This window comes from Aotus nancymaae, unplaced genomic scaffold, assembly GCF_030222135.1.
Source record: "Aotus nancymaae isolate 86718 unplaced genomic scaffold, 86718_ANA_hifiasm-v0.15.2.pri h1tg000267l, whole genome shotgun sequence".
NCBI lineage: Eukaryota > Metazoa > Chordata > Mammalia > Primates > Aotidae > Aotus > Aotus nancymaae.
The window spans coordinates 359,480-379,977 of NW_026988682.1; the positions used below are offsets into that span (position 1 = coordinate 359,480).

General features: G+C 40.2%; 1 long non-coding RNA gene across 1 annotated transcript in view; it reads left to right on the top strand.

The window, feature by feature from the left end:
- Window positions 1–1,506, top strand: part of LOC135273115 (uncharacterized) — a 32,037-nt gene extending 30,531 nt beyond the window's left edge. The window contains exon 6 of the long non-coding RNA XR_010340974.1: window positions 1,455–1,506. This is a non-coding gene — a long non-coding RNA (uncharacterized LOC135273115). The remainder of the gene's footprint in view (window positions 1–1,454) is intronic.
- Window positions 1,507–20,498: the final 18,992 nt, after the last annotated feature.

The window sequence follows — 20,498 nt, forward strand, 5'->3', positions numbered from 1 at the left end:
TCCAAGAATATAAGAATACTCTCCTATAGTCTCTTCTAGTACATTTGCATTTTTGCTTATAGATTTATTTTTATGTTTAGACTTTAATCCATGAAGAACTTAGTATTGTGTTTGGTGAAAAGTAGAGATTTAACTTTCTATTTTTAGGTTGGTTGTCTTTAAGCAACTCCTTCATCAAAACCCAAATTCCGTGATGGGCATGGTGATACATGCCTGTAATCCTAGCACTTTGGGAGGCCAAGGTGGGCTGATGACTTAAGCCCAAGAGTTCAAGACCAGCCTGGGCAACATGAAGAAACCCCGTCTCTACAAAAAATACAAAAATTAGCCAGGCGTGAGGGCATGTGCATGTAGTCCCAGCTACTTGGGAGGCTGAGGTAGGTAGATTGCCTGAGCCCAGGTGGTCGAGGTTGCAGTGAGCTGAAATCATGCCACTGCACTCCAACTTGGGTGAGACTCTGTCTCAAAAAAAACCTGAATTCCCATAGATATGCAGGTCTGTTTCTGGACTGTTGTGCCATTGGTCCCTTGTCTATATCTGGCCTGTAATCACACTGCTTTAATTATTGAAGCTTCTCCACAAGTTTTTTCATGTGCTAAGCCATCCCCATTTCTCTTCATTTTTGAATGTACCTCAACCATTCTGATACTTTTCTTTTTTAAGAGGATCTTTAGAGTTAGATAGTCATGGTATAAAAGTCCTCCCTTGGGATTTCAGTTATAATAGATTGGAGCTACTCATGCATTTGTGGTTGGTTGACATCTTACAAAGGGGAACTCTCTGAGGTCTTTCTTCTTGCACACCTCCACTCCAGCCTATGATTCCAAGGCTTCTAGAAAGGACAGATCACTACACATCATTGATTTAATTTCTTTCCTTCCCCGGATGGCCTGTGGATTTTTACATGAACTTTCAGAGGGAAAAGAGTGAAAAGCATGGAAACCTCAGACCTTGCAGAGAAACTCAGAGAGAAATACTTTTCATCAGGGAATATTTTTTCTGCTCCTGGCAGACCACACTGAACACTCATGTGTGAACAGCCTGGGGTAATCAGGTTCCAGTTGAGGCTTTTTTTAAAAAACAGCTTTATTGTTCTAGAATAACTTAAAATTCTCTCATTGTTAAGTGTACTGGTAAATGATTTTTAGTAAATGTATGGAATTATGCAACCGTCACCATAATCCAATTTTAGAATATTTCCATCACTCCCAGAAGATCCCTTGTGCCCTTGTATAGTCATTCTCTGGATGCCACTCTGTCCTTAACATGACAGCATCAGAAGTGGGGGACAAATGAGGGCATCCCCAAGAGATCCTCTGCCTGTGAGTCTAGGACCAACACCATAACCACATACATAGCATGACCCCACATGATACCACTCTCTTGGGGAGACCCAGGTGGGGCTTCCTCCTGAGGGCCCTGGTCACACTGAGCCCCATCCTTACCCTTCTAGGTGGATAAAGTTTGAAGAAACGGTAGAGGAAGGCGGCGAATGCTGGAGCAAGCCCCATGTGTCCACGCTCTCCTTGCACAGCCTCTTTGAGCTCTGTACCTGCCTGCAGACGGGGACGGTGCTGCTGGATTTGGACAGTGGCTCCTTACCACAGATCATAGGTGAGGCAGGGGCCACTGTGTGCATCTCTCCTGTGGTTCCTTGCAAACCAGGGCAGCTCCCCTGACCTCGTGCCTGCCCTCGAGCCTGTGTGACTGGCCCATCTCTGACACCTGATTCTGCAGAGACCAGCTTTGACTCTGTTGCTCCCAGGGCAGAATCAAAGCTGCCCCAAGTTTCAGTTCCACAGAGACCTCCAGCAGAGAGGAAAAGACCATCCTCCAAAATGCTATCCAGAGAGACACCTCTTACCATGACAACCTGTTTCTTTTCAGGGTAAAATGGGTCATTATCTTCTTTAGGAAATTAGCTATCATTTAGTGGTGTGTCAAAGGGAGGAGGTAGCTTGCCTTAACACCTCTAAAAATTTTTGTCAGTTTTGTTCCAGCACATTGGGTTTTTCCAGAAGTATTTTACCCAAAATGCTTTTCTAAAAAGAATTCATTTTAGGACTAAAATCATTGAACACAATACCTTTATGCTTCCTAGGGCAATTTCATATGGACTGTTTATTTTACTTTTCATAAGAACATTGACAGAGCAGAGTCTTACATACATACACACACACACAGACACACACACACACACGCACACAGACATGCATGCGCCCTTGAACAGGAGGCCAAGAGTTGGTGATGCACCCAGTTTTCCACAGTTAGTGGCAAAGCCAGAAGTATTTCCACACTCCCGCTGACACCTCCAACTCACATTTAATTCCACTCATAACAGGTGAAACTGAACACCCCCACACCCTGGGGATGTTCTGTCCACAGGGACGAAGTATGTTTGTTTTCCATGCAGATGATGTCATTGAGAAGCAGATTGAGGATGGTCTCCTGTGGCCAGAGCTCTGGGAGAGGGTCAGTTACGTCCTCCTGAGGAGGCACCGTCACCAAACCAAGAAGCCCATCCACTGCTCCTTAGTCGACACTGGGAAGTCAGTCTCCACCACAAGTGAGTTGGGGTTTACGCTGCTGGGCATGGGACATGCAGGGCCAAGTATCAGGCCCTGTTATCCAGGTGAGCCCACTTTAGGGGCTGGGAGTTTCTGGAGAAATTCTGATGTTTGGGGATCCCTCAGCCTCCTTCTCTGGCAGGCCTGCAGGGATCCCAGCCACACTCCCATGTTGTTCCCACCACCAGAGCAGAACACTTTCTAGGAAGAGAGTTGGTTCTCAGCCAGGGCTGCACATTGTAAATCATTTTGGGGCTTGAGATGTGTCCTAATGCCTTGGCCCCATCCTGGAGAATTGGAGTCGGTTGGTCTGGGGTATGGCCTAGGAAAGGAGAGAGAGGTTAGAACATACCCCAGGAGATTCCCATGTCACACAGCATTGGGAAATGCTGGTAGAGATGGCTTGCTTATTCAAAAGACCCAAAAGTTTCACATCAAACCCCCTGGAGAGGTCAAGAGCCTCAGCAGAAAATGGAACACAACAGGGTGATAGAAGGGGCTGGGCTTATCTCAAGAGTGCCAGGGCTTGTAGACCGGGTGGCTGATGTCACTCTGATTAACAGGATCTGGGACCATTTAGAGAGGGTGGATTGTTCCATGCACACATCTGAAATATCCAACACTCCACTATCCTATTTGAGCCTAGATGCCCAGAGACATTAGCCCTGCTGAGCCTGTCAGACAAACACAGTAACCAGAGCTAAGTTGCTAAATTAAAAACACTGAGGAACCTCTTTAAATGAATTACTTAAAAATGGGAAGTGACCTGGGCATGGTGGCATACACCTGTAATCCCAGTACTTTGAGAGTCCAAGGTGGGTGGATGGCTTGAGCTCAGGAGTTTGTGACCAGCCTGGGCAACATGGCATACACACAATCTCTACAAGAAATACATAAACTCTATGGTTTAACCCCATCTTTACAAAACCCCATGGCATAAACTCCACCTCTACAAAAAATTAGCCAGGTGTGGTGCCACACACCTGTAGTCTCAGCTAATCAGGAGGCTGAGTGGGGAGGATCACTTGAACCCAGGAGACAGAGGTTGCAGTGTGCTGAGATCATGCCATAGCACTCCAGCCTGGGTGAGCGAGCAAGACCTCGTCTCAAAAAATCCCCCAATAAACAATGGGAAGTGTTTAACATACCATAATAACAATAGTTACATACTCAGCACTTACCACATTCTGGGCACTATTCTGAGTGCTCTTCCTGTTTTAACTCACTTCATCCTCACAAAAACACTGTGGTGTGTAGGTACAGTTCTTGTCCCCATTTTACAGATGAGACACCTGAGGCACAGAGAATTTAAGTAGCTTGCCTAAGGTCACACAGCCAGTAAGTGGTAGAATCAGGGATGAACCCAAGCAGTCTACTACACTTTGTACCCATTTAATCAATTGTGTAACTATCTCACTTTCAACAGTACAGATATTCTCTCTGTAATTTTTTTTGGTTTTTTTAAATGGAGTCTCACTCTGTCACCCAGGCTGGAGTGCAGTGGCACAATCTTGGCTCACTGCATTTTCTGCCTCCTGGATTCAAGCGATTCTCCTGCGTCAGCCACCCAAGTAGCTGGGACTACAGGTGCCCACCACCACACCTGGCTAATTTTTGTATTTTTAGTAGAAACAGGGTTTCACCATGTTGGTCAGGCTGATCTCGAACTCCTGACCTCAGGTGATCCACCTGCCTCGGCCTCCCAAAGTGCTGGAATTACAGACATGAGCTACTGCACCCAGCCTATAATCTTGTTCAGACTATTGATTTGCTTAAATGAAAAAAAAAAAAAATTCTTCCTGAAAGGGGAAGAGACATGTCTCGTAGCCCAGTTTTATTTAGTTGAGACTTTGCTATACCAGAAAGACTGTTGAAGCCAAGTCCATTCTGATTCTCCTCTCAGTCCTGGCCAGAGTCCTGGTGCTGGTCTGAGTCTACACCACTCCACGGAGGACCTGTGGATGCAGCAGAGTGTGTGCTCTGCCCCTCTGTGGCAGCTTTGTTTAGGCTGTGGCATCTGTGACATGGCCACATTGCCATAGGTGGGGGAGACAAAGCCCAGGATCTGCCAAGAATTCTCAGGGCATGTATCAGGAGAAGCCTAACTTTCACTCTAAACCCGGGCTGCTGTCAGGGCCTCATTTACTACCTTAGTATTCAAGTCATTCCTCTGAAAAATGAGGCTCTCAGTCACATCCTGATGTAATCAATACCCACTTCCATGTTCTAGGCATTTTTATCTCAGTTTTTATCTTCATCTTCACCAAACTGACTAATACCCTGTTTTTTTGGTGAAAAACTTTCCCGGAAACAGAATTAAAAAAAAAAAAAGCAAGGTCCTTTCCTTCAGTTCAGTCAGGCAGCATTCCCATCACTGGGTGGCAGTCTCATACCACCACATGAAGAAGAAATGTGGGCAGAGTCATGGCCCCTTTTTGCTGGGCATGGATGGTGTGGGGTGGTGGTTTGAGATGAGAGGTCACAGACAGGCTTTTTACACAGCTTTTCAGGGATACACAGACAGGCAAGCTGGAGGAAAGAAAGGAGACAACTTAGAAAATGAAGAGAAAAAGAAAAAGCAGTGAAGGACTATTTTCCTTCTGGTACTTTTGCTAAAATGTCAAGATGTTAACAAGTGCAGCCCAGTGCTGTGCCCCATCCATGCCCGAGGAGTGACTTGGGGGGCAGTGCAGCCCCTGCCCATGGCCTTGGCCATAGCAGGTGTTTTCTGCAGTCTTCTCTGTCTGTCCTGATGGCCCAAGTCCACTTAGTCTCCCCTGGCCTGGTTATTCCACATAGGGATGCCCAGTGAATGTTCAGTGGGTAGACAGTGGCTTCGGGAAGACCTTCTACTCAGTTGTCATTGTATATGAGGTTGCCTCCCTACCGACACTGCTCGGGGGTGGGGAACCACTGGGACAAGAGGCATGAGTGGATGGTTACAGCTTTGTGTGAACCAGGTCATATTCAAGGTGGTCACCTGCCCTGAGGTGGCCCAGCATGCAGAACACAGGGGACAGGAGAAGGATCAGAGAAGAGGAGATGCTGACTGAGTCTTGGAGCATAAACAGAAGTTTTCCAGGAGCAAGGAGGAGGAAGAGGGGGTTCTAAACAAAGGAAACAAATAGCAGGTTGGGGGAGGGAAGAGAAGGAGCTGGAGGTAAAGAACATCAGTTCAGTTTACAGGAAGTGCAGGAGTTAAGGGGAAGAGAAGGTCAGAGCAAAGAGGGCCTTGTACACTCAGCAAAAGAACCCAGATTCTAGTGGGGCATGGTGGCTCACTCCTGTAATCCCAGCACTTTGGGAGACCAAGGCGGGCAAATCACCTGAGGTCAAGAGTTCGAGATCAGCCTGACCAACATGGAGAAACCCCTTCTCTACTAAAAATACAAAAATTAGCTGGGCATGGTTGTGGGTGCCTGTAGTCCCAGCTACTGGGGAAGTTGAGGTAGGAGAATCACTTGAAACCAGGAGGTGGAGATTGCAGTGAGCTGAGATTATGCCACTGCACTCCACTCTGGGTGACAGAGCAAGATTCTGTCTCAAAATACATATGTATATGTATGTAAATGTAATTTCTATTCCTGCATGTAATTATTCTACTCTGGCTTCATGTAACAGGAAGACCCCTAGCCTGAGAGTTAAAAACTTCTAACTTCTTTACCAAGCACACCATCTGGCTGTCTTTACCCTGGTCTCTGCCACTGACTACCTGCATGGCCTCAGTCACATAATTTCTCTATCAGGGCCTCAGTGTTGTGGCTTGATTGCGTGGTGGTGGTGGTTAGGGTTAGTTTTGTCAATGCCAAAACTCTTCCAAATAGTTGAAGAGATTTATGAACTCTTTTTCCAGAGAAAAAGCACACTCAAATAAACATTTTTCAAATGATTTCCAAGTGTTTACAAACTTTCTAGATTCTGTCTATGGACTTCAGTTTAACATTCCTTGGACTGGCTCCCCATCCTTTTCTTTAAATAGCTCTCTCTGGCTCTAACTCTAATTCCTCTTAGAAATAAAAATAGAAAAGAAACAATTTTGCCAGGTGCGGTGGCAGGTGCCTATAGTCCCAGCTACTTGGGAGGCTGAGGTGGGAGGATCGCTTGAGTCCAGGAGTTCTGGGCTGCAGTGCGCTATGCCTATCGGGTGTCCGCACTAAGTGCGGCATCAATATGGTGACCTCCCAGGAGCAGGGGACCACCAGGTTGCCTAAGCGGGGGTGAACTGGCCCAGGTCAGAAATGGAGCAGGTCAAAACTCCCGTGCTGATCAGTAGTGGGATCATGACTGTGAACAGCCACTGCACTCCAGCCTGGGCAACATAGCGAGACCCCGTCTCTAAAAAGAAGAAAAGGAACAATTTTTATCTCTGCTAAGAACTCACTTCTGATAAAAATGGCGCTGACATGTCTCAGCCACATTCTGAAAATCAGGATTCTGGAGAGTCTTGTGCTCTAAGACAAGTGATCTAGGCAAGAAAACTCTATACATCTGTTTATTTGCCCCTTAGAAATCAAAGCTAATCACTTGTACAGTTTGGTGGCATTCTCCCGTCGGTAAGAGGTGTCCATCTTTCAATCTCCATAAAATGTAACTGATATATTTAGCAACTTGGAACTCTCACTTCTGGTACATTTAGTGGGGAATGTCGTGTTGAATTTAATAGATATGTTGTTCCTAAGATTTTTTTTTTTTTTTTGAGATAAAGTTTTGCTCTTGTCCCTCAGGCTGGAGTGCAGTGGTGCCATCTCGGCTAACTGCAACCTCTGCCTCCTGGGTTCAAGTGATTCTCTGCTCAGCCTCCTGAGTAGCTGGGATTACAGGTGCACACTGCCACACCTGGCTAATTTGTGTATTTTTAGTAGAGATGGGTTTCACCATGTTGTCCAGGCTAGTCTTAAACTCCTGACCTCAGGTGATACGCCCACCTCGGCCTCCCACTCCTTTCCTCCTCACATCTGGGAAGAGGAGAGGGGACTGAAGGTTAAGTTGATCACCAATAGCCAGTGACTTAATCAGTCATGCTCATGTGAAGCCTCCATAAAAACTCAAGAACCTGGTTCAGAGAGCTTCCAGGTAGTGGAACATATGGAGGTTCCAGGAGGAGGGTGCACGTGGGGAGGAGTGTGCATGTGGGAAGGAGGTTGCACGTGGGGGGGAGTGTGCATGTGGGGAGGAGTGTGCACGTGGGAAGGAGGGTGCATGTGGGGAGGAGGGTGCACCTGGGGAGGAGGATGCACCTGGGGAGGAGGATGCACCTGGGGAGGGCATGGAAGCTGTGTACTCCTTCTATACCTCATCCTCTGCATTTTTTGTTCTGTATTATTTGTGATATCCTTAAAATAAACTCCATCTCAAAAAAAAAAAAAAGATGCTTTTTCATTTTCTGTTTTGGGTTCCTTCTCTGATTCAGTATTCAGGAGTGTGTTGTTTAATTTCTACATATTTGTAAATTTCTGAATTTCCTCCTGTTACTGAATTCTAATTTAAATTTAATATTGTGAGTGGAAAGGATGTTTAATATTATTTCAGTCTTCTTAAATTTGTTAAGACTTGTTTTGTAGTCTAACATAGGATCTATCCTAGAAAATATTTTATGTCCATTTGAAAAGAGCATATATTCTGTTGCAGTTCATTGAAATGTTAGGTTTATATTTGATAGGTTCATTTGGTCTATAGTGTTGTTTAAGTCGACTGGGTCTTAGTTTTCTGTCTACTATTACTGTATTGCCATCTGTCTCCCTGCAGATCTGGTAATATTTGCCTTATGTACTTAGGTGCTTCAGTGTTGGCTGCATATACATTATAATAGTTATATCCTCTTGACGAATTGAAACCTTTGTAATTATGTAATGGCCTTCTTTATCTCTTGTGACAATTTTTGACTTAAAGTCTATGTTTTTGTGTTTTGTCTTTTTTAATTGTACTTTAGGTTCTGGGGTACATGTACAGATCATGCAGGATTGTTGTGTAGGTACACACATGGCAATATGATTTGCTGCCTCCATCTCCCTGTCACCCACATCTGGCGTTTCTCCCCATGTTATCCCTCCCCGACCTCTCCAACCCCCTGCTGACCTTCCTTGGCCCCCCACAACAGACCCCAGTGTGTGATGCTCCCCTCCCTGTGTCCACGTGTTCTCATTGTTTAATACCTGCCTATGAGAAATATGTGGTGTGTAATTTTCTGTTCTTGTGTCAGTTTGCTGAGAAGGATGGTTTCCAAATTCATCCATATTCCTACAAAGGAAACGAACTCATCATTTTTTATGGCCGCATAGTATTCCATGGTGTACATGTGCCACATTTTCCTTGTCCAGTCTATCGTCGATGGGCATTTGGGTTGGTTCCAGGTCTTTGCTGTTGTAAACAGTGCCACTATGAACATACATGTGCATGTGTCTTTATAATAGAATGCTTCATAATCCTTTGGGTATATACCCAGTAATGGGATTGCTGCGTCAAATGGAATTTCTATTTCTAGGTACTTCAGGAATCGCCACACTGTCTTCCACAATGGTTGAACTAGTTTATACTCTCACCAACAGTGTAAAAGTGTTCCTATTTCTCCGCATCCTCTCCAACATCTGTTGTCTCCAGATTTTTTAATGATCACCATTCTAACTGGCATGAGGTGGTATCTCAATATGGTTTTCATTTGCATTTCTCTAATAATCAGTGATAACGAGCATTTTTGATATGTTTGTTGGCCTCATATATGCCTTCTTTTGAAAAATGTCTGTTCATGTCTTCTACTTTTAGATGGGTTTGTTTGTTTCTTGTAAATCTGTTTTAGTTCTTTGTAGATTCTGGATATTAGCTCTTTGTCAGATGGGTAGATTGCAAAAATTTTTTCCCATTCTGTTGGTTGTGGGTTCACTCTAATGATTGTTTCTTTTGCTGTACAGAAGCTCTGGAGTTTAATTAGGTCCCATTTGTCTATTTTGGCTTTTATTGCCAATGCTTTTGGTGTTTCGGTCATGAAGTCCTTGCCTATTCCTATGTCCTGAATGGTTTTGCCTAGGTTTTCTTCTAGGGTTTTCATGGTGTTAGGTATTATGTTTAAGTCTTTAATCCATCTGGAGTTGATTTTAGTGTAAGGTGTCAGGAAGTGGCCTGGTTTCTGCTTTCTGCAAACTGCTAGCCAGTTTTTCCAAAACCATTTATTAAATAGGGAATCCTTTTCCCATTGCTTGTTTTTGTCAGATTGTTAAAGATCAGATGGTTGTAGATGTGTGGTGTTGCCTCCAAGGCCTCTGTTCTGTAATTTTGTTTGATATGTGTATAGACACCTATGCTCTTCTTTGGTTACCTTTTTAATGGAAAATCTTATTCTATACTTTCATATTTAGCCTATATGTTTCCTTATAGCTAATGCGAGTTTCTTGTAGGGAGCATAGAGTTAGATCTTTTTAAACATTTATTAAGATTGCAATGTTTTCTCTTTCTCCAAACACAGTAAGTTTGGACTCGATTATTTTTACTTCTCTGGAGGACCTTATTTGTCAGACTACAAGTTGGTTGGGAAAATACCAGATATTAACTTTACATTTAATATCTGACAAGTTAACAGTTTCTTACATTTATGTAGAATTTTTCAAGTTTACAAAGTTATTTCACATAGATGATTTTATTTTATCCTCAAATAGCAAAGGAAAGGAAACCAAAAGTAAAAAATACTAAGACATTGCATTTTTATTTCCCTGTTTTACTCAAAGTGTTACAGATTTGGATAAAATAAATAGAAAAAAGAATAAAAATAGCCACTCAATATTGTTTTATATCTGCTCATGAGTATTTATAGTAAAATGAATGCCTTCTAGATCAAAAGCAAAAGAACAAGGTCTGCTTAGGAGAGAACCAAGTCGCTGACCTGTCACTTTAGCATATCATTCTACTATGTAGAATTCAGCTTCTGACCTGTGAGAAATAGATCTCAAAGTTTTCAATGAAAGTTACTTTCAGTAGCATCCAGTTTAGGAGCTGTTGAGACAAGTCCAAACTAGCAGTTGGACGGAAAAAATACATATAAGAAGCCATCAATGAAAGGGTAAATAAAACACAGGGATGGAAGGGTTTCTAAACTGATTAGTCATGGAAAATTAAGGCTGACAGCTCATTTCAGATGTATAACAGATATAAAACAACATTTTAAGGCTAAACTTTGTATGCATTACTTTTCAGTCATTTAACATCACACACACACACACACACACACCCCCCTACTGAATGAATAATTGGAATACATGAATGAATATAAATGAATAATTGGAAACATATTTGAATAGGTAGAAAATAAAATATAGTGTGCAATAATTTGCTCCTGCAGAGAAAGTTGTAAAAATTTATGTAATGAGAAACCTGCATGAATCTGGAAGGCTATGTGTTATTTTGATGCCAGTTTCTGACTCTGCAGAAGTGGCCAGATTAGAAAGTGATGCTTCAATCACAGAACTCAAATGATCAGATCCATGAGCCAGTGGGTAGAAATCTAGAGCAGAAATCTCAAAATCACCTTAAGAATTGGAAGGGCTCTAAGAAGTCTCCTTGATTTATCAAATATCAGAAAAATTATGATGTGAAATTGTTTATTTCCTTCAAAACATACAAGTTAAATGGTTGCTAATTACTGGCTTTTGTTAATAACAAAGAAAAGCATGCTTCTTGATGGCAACCATGCAAAAAAAAGGTAACAATAATGAACTTCAGTGCGAAATTAACCATAAGGAAAGTGAAGGTTGAGGGCTGAAAAATTACTGATGAAGTTCTGATTCAGACCCAGTGAAAATTAGGAAAGAAGTCTCAAAGAATGAAGTGGGGTTACCACCTGATGGGAAACCTATAGCAGGTTGGAATAGGGGGCTAATAGGAGAGGACAAGTAGTGCCGAAGTAACAGATTCATAAATTATTAAATGCATTAGTAGAAGAAAAGTGGGAACGAGTGTGGGCCTAGCAAGTGGGTACAGATGAAAGAAGAAAAAATGAAAATCAAATTAATGGAAAGATTCAGAAAACCAAAACCAAATATAGTAGATATATGCAATGATTTGTCTTTTTACAGGAAACAAATATTTTACAGTGCCTGGTATATAAGAATTGCTCAACAGTTTCTGATATATAAATAAAAGGATTGTAATATAAAGTTTAGAAATTTTCTAGGGAAGCAAGATGAAAAGATTAAGTGAAAGAAATTAGGAAATAAGATGGGAAAACTTCAGGTCAAATCAAAGAGGATAATAACTCCTATTATTCAAACAATAGGAGTTTAAGAAAGAGACAATGGAAATTGAGAGGATATACATGAGATAATTAACTCAAGAAAATGTGCCAAGGCATAAGTTTCCAGTTTGAAACAGTTCACTTAGTACCTAGGTCAATGGTTGAAATTAGATCCACATCAAAGAAAATCATGAGGACATTTCCGAATACCAGAGACAAAGAGAGATCTTTTGAAGGATGCAAAATTAAAAAAATATCAAATTACTCACAAGGATTGGTAAGCATATCATGTCCCCAGACTTTTCACAGCAGTACTGGAAGTTAGATGTCATACCTTCAAACTTCGGGGAGAAAATGGAAATAAGTCTAAAATTCAGTGCCATGTCAAGCTGTTAATTAAATGTGTCTAAAATCAAGATATTTTCAGATAGCCTGGGTATAATAATAATTACTTCTTGGCTGTGTGAGGTTGTTCAGGCCTCTAATCCTAGCACATTGAGAGTCTGAGATGGGCAGATCATGAGGCTAGGAGACCGAGACCATCCTGGTTAGCACAGTGAAACCCCGTCACTAGTAAAAATGCAAAAACTAGCTGAGCGTGGTGACACACACCTGTAGTCCCAGCAACTCGTGAGGATGAGGCAGAAGAATCACTTGAACCCAGGAGGTGGAGGTTGCAGTGAGCCGAGATCACACCACATCCTTAGCTAACTTCTTAGCTTTTCTAGTGGGATATCAATAAACGTTGTTTAAAATTAAAATAAAAAGTATAGAAGTAGCAAAATGAACCTTATTTGGGTTTATGAAGTTGTTGACCTAAAAGGAAGAAGCTGAGGCACAATTAACATAATTAAGAGAGTTCATTTCGGCCAAGCTTGAGGATTGCAACCCAAGAGCATAGATTCAAGTTGTCCTGAATATACACTGATTACACTGATTAGAAGCAGTTGCAAGTGGATTTTCAAAGGCATTAAAAGGGGACAGGGTGTGGATTGATGCAAAGTTATTTGTCAGGAAGTCTCATTAGTTTACAAAAATAACATTGATTCATGATTGGCTATACAGGCAGTTTCAGGAAAGGACTACATAGCTCAAAGAAGGGTGTAGGGCATGATTGCTGTCTCATTTTAATGTCTCTCTGGGCCTGGTAATTAAAAGCACTTTATATTCTTCAGATAAGTGTTTTTTTCTTTATTTTCTCAGAGTTTATTTAAGAGAAGCTACAATTGTTGAGAGTGCATTTCTATAAGACTTGTGAAATGTAGTGGGAGGAGAGGACTACTGTTTTTTTGTAATATAATTTTATAAACTATTGGATCCTTTAAACTATGTGATGATAAGCAACCTCAACAAATATAAAGATAATGTAACTGAAATATAAGGAATATTTTAATATATATAAAGATAAAATTGTTGTTTTTGTTATTACAGATTCCTAATCTGAAAATCTGAAATCCATAGTGCTCCGAAATCTGAAACTTTTTGAGCACCAACATGAGACCACATGTAGGAACTTGCAGTGTGAGTACTTAACACAAACTTTGTTTCATGTGCAAGATTACTTAAAATAGTTTGTAAAATTAACCTCAGGCTATATGTATTAAGTATATATGAAACATAACTGAATTTTGTGTTTAGTTGGGGGTTCCATTCCTAAGATACCTCATGTATATGTAAATATTCCCAAATCTGAAAAAATTAGAAATCCAAAACACTTCTTGGCCCAAGCATTTTGGATAAGGATACTCAACCTGTCATTTGAAAATGAAATATTTTTCTTTGATAGTTCTACATGCCACAAGTTTTTCTGATTCCAAACAAGCTCATGTCAACTGTCACCTCCGAGATGTGTGATTTGAAGCTTAGCAGAAAACCTGCCTCCCACTTTTTCTGGATTGTTTTCTAGGTATAATGCAGATAAAAGGCAGAAATTCTAAACTCTTAAATCTTGCTTTGGGTCCTATCTAAACATGACTCAAGGGCAATCTTAGACAACCTTTATCAATCTTTAGCCTTCCTTTTCTCCTTTTTAATGGTCACCTACTTTAAAACTATTGAACTGTTTTAAAATCTACATTGAAAAAATTGGGAGGCCTAGTGGGTGGCAAATATTTTGAAAATGTTGGGAATGAAGGTAGAAATGTAAGTGGCTATGCTTATAGAAACCATTTTCCCATCAATGAATTATATTTTATATAAAGCAATGTATGAGGCCTCTTTTTCAAGTAGCTACCAGTGTACTTATTGAAGAAATAGGTAGGTTCCGATGAGCGTAACAATTTTGGGCTTTGGATTGAAAGCATAATACAAGTATCACTGGTGCCATTGACTGTAGAAAAGTATCATGGCTAGCACTAAATTGTGACTTGAATTTTTTTCTTTAGATTTTTCAAGATTTATATGATTTATTTTGTATCTCTGTCTTGCTGAATTTAAGATAAAGCTGACACACACTCCTTGTTTTAAAATGTGTTATTAAAACATGCATCTCATGCTGGTCTGAGTTACATTTTCAATATCTTCCAGTAAGTTATGGAAGGTACTATTGTTTAGTTATATTGAATTTTATGGAGGTATTTTAAAGACATTTCCGACTACATTTATCCTGAATTATTCAGCTTTTTTCTCGAAGTAAATTTCATGATGCCATGAAACATACATGATCTTTCTTGCCTAGATATTCTTTGTAATTGGCAGTTTGGGGTTGATATTGCATGTGCATATTTAACTTCACCTTGATCTCTTAACATCGCTGCAATGATAAATCTGTAATTAGAATCACTTTTCTGTTTGTTAATTTAACAGGCTAACATGACATCCTGTTTTTAATATTTACACTCCCATCTACTTGATGTAGTTTAGAAATCAGAACACCATGAAAGATAGAACACAGAACAGAATCTAACCAAAGAAAGCAGAAGAGATAAATAATATGCAACAGAAATGAGTTGATTGTAGTATGGGAAAAAGTGTGTTTCTAAAGTTTCTCAAATTGAAGGCTCCAAACGAAATAATTATTTGATCGTTTTTTTTCTGGCAACCCAGTGCCCACATACAAATCTACAGAGATGAAATTTTTCCCTAAGCAAAATTAGCTCTCTTTTAAAACAGGACATAAAGGTCATGCAGAAACCTAATGTGTAGAAATGACATTAAGTCAACCTATAACCGGTGTCTTGAATTGCTATTTTATAGGACTGAGGCAGAAATTCTATTTAATGAGATGATTTTTATGTGTCCTTTCTGTAAAAGGTGGAAGAAAGACTCATTCAATGAAAGCATTATTTGAGGAGTGGGAAGAAGAGGATTTAGTAAATATAGTACAAGCATGATTACTAAGAAAGAAATAATCAGGTTTCTAGTAATAATGAGTGACTAAATATGGAAGCAGGTTTGGGTATTGTTTTTCTGGGCCAGGCTACAAAATGTCAAAAAGATCAACAAAATAGACCACTAGCCAGATTAATAAAAAAGAAAAGAGAATAATCAAATAGATGCAATAAAAAACGATAAAAGGGATATGACCACAGATTCCATGTTTACTGTGTCATCAATTTTACCGTGTCACTTCCCTGCTCACAAGTTTTCAGTGGTTCCTTACCTATCTCTCAAATGTTGTCCCCAGCTATTCCTATATACAACCCCTGGACTTCAGGCAAGCCCGTCCATTTCTCCTTGCATTCTTGCAGTTATGCTTTAATCATACAACTGTGCTGCCTGAAATAATTTCTCCCTTCCCTTTGTAACTATTCAAGCTCTAGCAGCTGGCACTTAATACATACTAAACCTATTATTGTTGTTGTTTTTACATACAGACATCATCTCATAACTATAGATCTATAGTGTTGGTCCTCATTATACTCAGAGATTGCTTAAGAATATAACCTCCAGGAGTGCAGAAATCTTGCCTGCCTTGATCACTGACTTAGCTCCAGCACAGAGGAAATATGTATTATTTTGGGAATAAATTAATAGTGTGCTCCAGGAAATTCTCACTTTCTTTTTACATTTTATGTTGTGATATTTTCCACATATGCTCGTATGATTCTTTCCTCTCAACAAAAGGATGAAATATTTTCTAACATCCACAATTGTCAGGAAAGAGTATCAAACGGATTTACTGATTTTTTGAAGGTTTTTTTTTTTGTGTGTGTCTCTCTCTTTCAGTTCTGCTCTGATCTTAGTTATTTCTTGTCTTCTGGGTTTTGAGTTTTTTTAAATTTGCTCCTCTAGCTCTTTCAATTTTGACAATTTGTATATCCCTTTTTTAGGACCACTGTTCATTTGCTCCTGTTTTTAGGCTCATCATAAATTTTGACTCTTGGACCCATCCCACCGCAGAGAACTAGGCACATGAGAATTGCTACTTGAAGAATTCACTGATCCAAAATCAAGATATTTTCAGTACGGGTCCCACGCTTACTCTTACTCACTTCCCAGAAAAGTTGTTTCTGTCTGTTCTCCCAGCTCGCCTAGATTCTCTTTATATATCTTGATTTCAGACGTTAAAATGGTCAAAAGAAAGCTCAGTCTAATAGAGAAAAGTTAGGATTAAGTTTAACAACCATCCCAGTGCCTGAAAGTCCAGGCCACAAATATTGAAATCCTAGTGGCCTTGTTTGGTGGATTAAACAATATTACTCATGTGTGTCTGTTCTCCCCTGCCTTCCTTATTCTCTGTCATTATATTTGTATGCACATGCACGTACATGTGTGTGTGTGTGTGTGCATGAGCACATGCAGATAAGTGTACACACAAAAAAAACTTTCACACCTCATATTCTGACCTCGCCTGAGGTTTATGTCAAATCGGTGATTGGAGAGATACAGATTGGCCTCCAGAGAGAATAATTACAGTTTGGCTTCTTGGGCACAAGATGGGATGTGGGGATATCATACTCCCATCTACATGATTAATTGTATTATCAGATTACAAGCAGTCTTAGAAATTATAACTAATGAAACACCTAAAGCTTTAGATTTGTCAGCTGTACAATCTACACAAATAAGAAATGCAGTCTATCAAAAGAGATTAGCATTAGATTATCTGCTGGCCTCAGAAGGAAGAGTCTGTGGTAAATTTAACTGTTGTTTAGAAGCTAACAACAATGGACAGGTAGTTATGGAAGTCACTGCCAAGATGAGAAAGTTATGGCCACATTCCAGTCTGAACCTGGAAAAGGTTGAACTTCAGACTCTCTTTTTGGTTGATGGTTCTCATCCTTTGGACAAATTCAAGACTCTCATAGGGAGCATAGTACTTATGTTAGGTGCTGTCTCGTATTCCCTTGTTTATTGCCACTCCTTTTTAGGAGTATACAGTCAACGGTAGAGGCAGTGGTGACAAAACACACCACATATAATGGCACTAAGTAGATATCGGCCATTACCCACAGAAAAAAGCTTATCTCATGAAAAGGCAGAAGGCTATTAAATTGACAAAAATACTTTATAGGATATTTTCCTTTCCCATCTCTCTCCTTCCTCACCTTCTATGTGACTTACAAAACACAGATGTGTGAGGATGGAGTAAAGAGGCTAAGCCTTCAATATCACTTGTAAAATAACATGCTAGGGTGTAATACATAACTCCTACCGAGGCAAAAGCAAATGGTGCAGGAAAAAACTCTAGTTTTAACTCCGAACTGGCTTACTCATGCTTCTCTCCAAGAGAAAAGCCAAAAATGAGCCCCCGAGGTGGATGGCTGGTTAGCCAATGACGGGTAAGACTCTCTGAAAGATGAGAGCAACCTAAGACAGGCACAGCCGCGGGCGGGCCAGCAAAGACTAAAGTCACAGCAAAAGCCAGTCTGCTGCCTGTGTGCCCCCCAGGTGGATGGCTGGTTAGCCAATGACGGGTAAGACTCTCTGAAAGATGAGAGCAACCTAAGACAGGCACAGCCGCGGGGAGGCCAGCAAAGGCTAAAGTCACAGCAAAAGCTGGTCTGCTCCCATGAAGAATATGAGCAGCGTTAGGAGTAAATACACAGACAAGGTAATTCCCAGATAAGCAAATAGCCTGTGAGGAGACTTGGACTCTGCATTCTGTGCATAAAAAAGGATGTAAAAGCTTTCTGATAATAGTATCTAGATTTTAAAAGAAAGCTTTTAAAGGGCGAAAATGTGGAAGGAAACTAAAATGAAATAGAATAGAATCTGGTTTAAATAATAAGCATAGAAGTGGTAGTTAAATAAAAGTAAAAGCAAAGCAGACTGGGAACCCCCCTCTTTACATAGATAAGCGCACCAGAGCACATCTTTAGGTCTGCAACCAGCATATTCCTGCATTTCCTGTTCTTCTGATCTCCATGGATCACCCCCACACGTTTTTACCCCTTACCTCAATTGCAAGGTTATAGAGTCAAATGACCAGGAAGCTGAATTTTGCATGATTGACTGTCTTTGTCTGAAACCCACTTCCTGTCTCAATTTCCATTCTCAAACAACATATAAGCTGAACTTCCTTCTTTGTTAGGCTCCCCGACCATTTTAGGCATGAGCCTGCTGCCATCCTGCGTGCCCAGGCATCCGAAATAAAGTTCTCTTCTGTCTCAAAAAAAAAGAAAAAAGACTAGTAAACTTTTATATACCCAATACATCTAGATTCAACAGTTTTCATTTTGTCGTATTAGTTTTATCTATGTCTGTCTATCTTTTTGACTGAACCATTTAAAAATAACTTGCGGTTGCAATAAAATTTCATTTTTAAACACTTCAGGATGTATATTCTAAGAATGTCAACTTTGGTTTTGAAAGAAATCAAGAGCAAATGTGTTTCACTTAGTGATATAGGTAGGCTGTATTAGACCCTTAGGTTGCCTGATGATCAAATACACTTCTTTCCTCCTACCATATAATACCTTCCATATTCATATTTGATAATTATTGCTTGGAGTGTTCAGATGTATGAACTAGATTCATGCAAATAAAAACACTCTGAGTATAAAAGAGGCCTACTGGATAAGAAGAGAGCTAAGAAAGAGGATGAATGAAAACAGAACAGTGGAGCAGAGAGTGTATTTGCATAGGAGAAATTTAATGATTGGATCAAGTGGTCCTTAGTATGTCTGACCATAGCTGATCATATGGCCTCAAAAATTCAGAAGTAGGCCAAGATCATGTTCTGAGATGGATTTTATGGACCACTTCCTTTGTTTTCTTAGGACATACGCATCACTCACTGAAAAAAGCAGTATTTCAGGTTATATATATGCAACATGATTGTGATATTATTTTACTAATAACCTAGTAAACACAGACATATAATTATGAGTTCATGGTAGATATGGGATTTGGGTGAACATACAAGGTCTGTGTCAGTAGAAGGGATTTCAAAATCTCCCTGTGGGCTCTTACTGGGTTACAATTGTGTTGTTAAAGTGCTTTGCAACTTGAAAGAGCTATTGAGAGAATAAAGCTTGTTAATGAGAGATCATTGCAGCTAATGGTTGTTAATGTTGTGACAGTGGAGAACATGGCCTTTTGGGAATGGGTTTCCAGGGACCAATGTATGATGTATATGTTTGAAATAGGGGAAAAAATCCACGAAGTATTAATAGTTGCAGGACAAACTGTGTTAGTTTTAGTATTTTTAGTATATTCACGTTTGGAATTTGTTTTATGTTTTTTGTTAGAGATGGGTTCTCATTCTATTGCCGAGGCTGGAGTGCAGTGGTATAATCATAGCTCACTACATCCTTGAACTCCTGGGCTCAAGCAATCCTCTCACCTCAGCCTCTTGAGTAGCTGGGACTACATGCATGAGCCACTGCACCTGGCTAATTAAAAATTCATTATAGAGATAGGTCTCACTATATTACCCAGGCTGGTCTCAAAATCTTGTGCTCAAACAATTCTCCCACCTTGGCTTCCAGCATGACTGGGATGAGAGGCATGGGCCAGACACCTGGCTGTGTCTTTTATTCTGTGTTCATTCCATATAGTCTAGGTGTTTGGGGAATAAAAATCTGAATCACCTTAACCTTACAGTTCAGGACTTGGACTCCATGATGGATTGAATAGTGTCCCCCACCCACCCCAAAAAAACATTCCTATGTCCACACTAAGAATATCAGAATGTGATTTTATTTGGAAAGAGGGTCCTTATGGATATAACTAGTTAGGTTAAGATTGTCATACTAGATTAGAATGGGCTCTTACAGGAAGAGAAGAGGACACACAGATTCATGGAGGTATAGAGAGAATGCCATGTAAAGACATTGGCAGGGATTGCAGTGATGTGCTTATAAGCCAAGAAACACCAAGGATTAATGGCAAACACTGGATATATATAAAGAGAGGTATGGAACAGATTATCCCTCAAAACCTCCAGAGTAAACAAACCTGCTAGCACTTTGATTCTGGGACTTTTAGGCTCTAGAATTTTGGGAGAGTAAATTTTTATTGTTTTAAGTTACCTACTTTGTGATTATACATATTTTTATTTAACAAAATTTTTAAAAATTTGTACAAATTTATGAGGTACATGTGAAATTTTATTACATGTATATAATGTATAAGTCATTCAAGGATATTTAGGGTGTCCATCACCTGAGGACAGTACAGTTCTGTCAACTATAGTAGCCATATTCTGCTATCAAGCATTAAATTTATTCCTTCCATTTAACTATATGTCTGTACACCTTAACCCAATTCTCATCTTCCCCCTTTCTCTCATGTACCTGTCCCAATATCTATCTCTTTCCACTCTCTA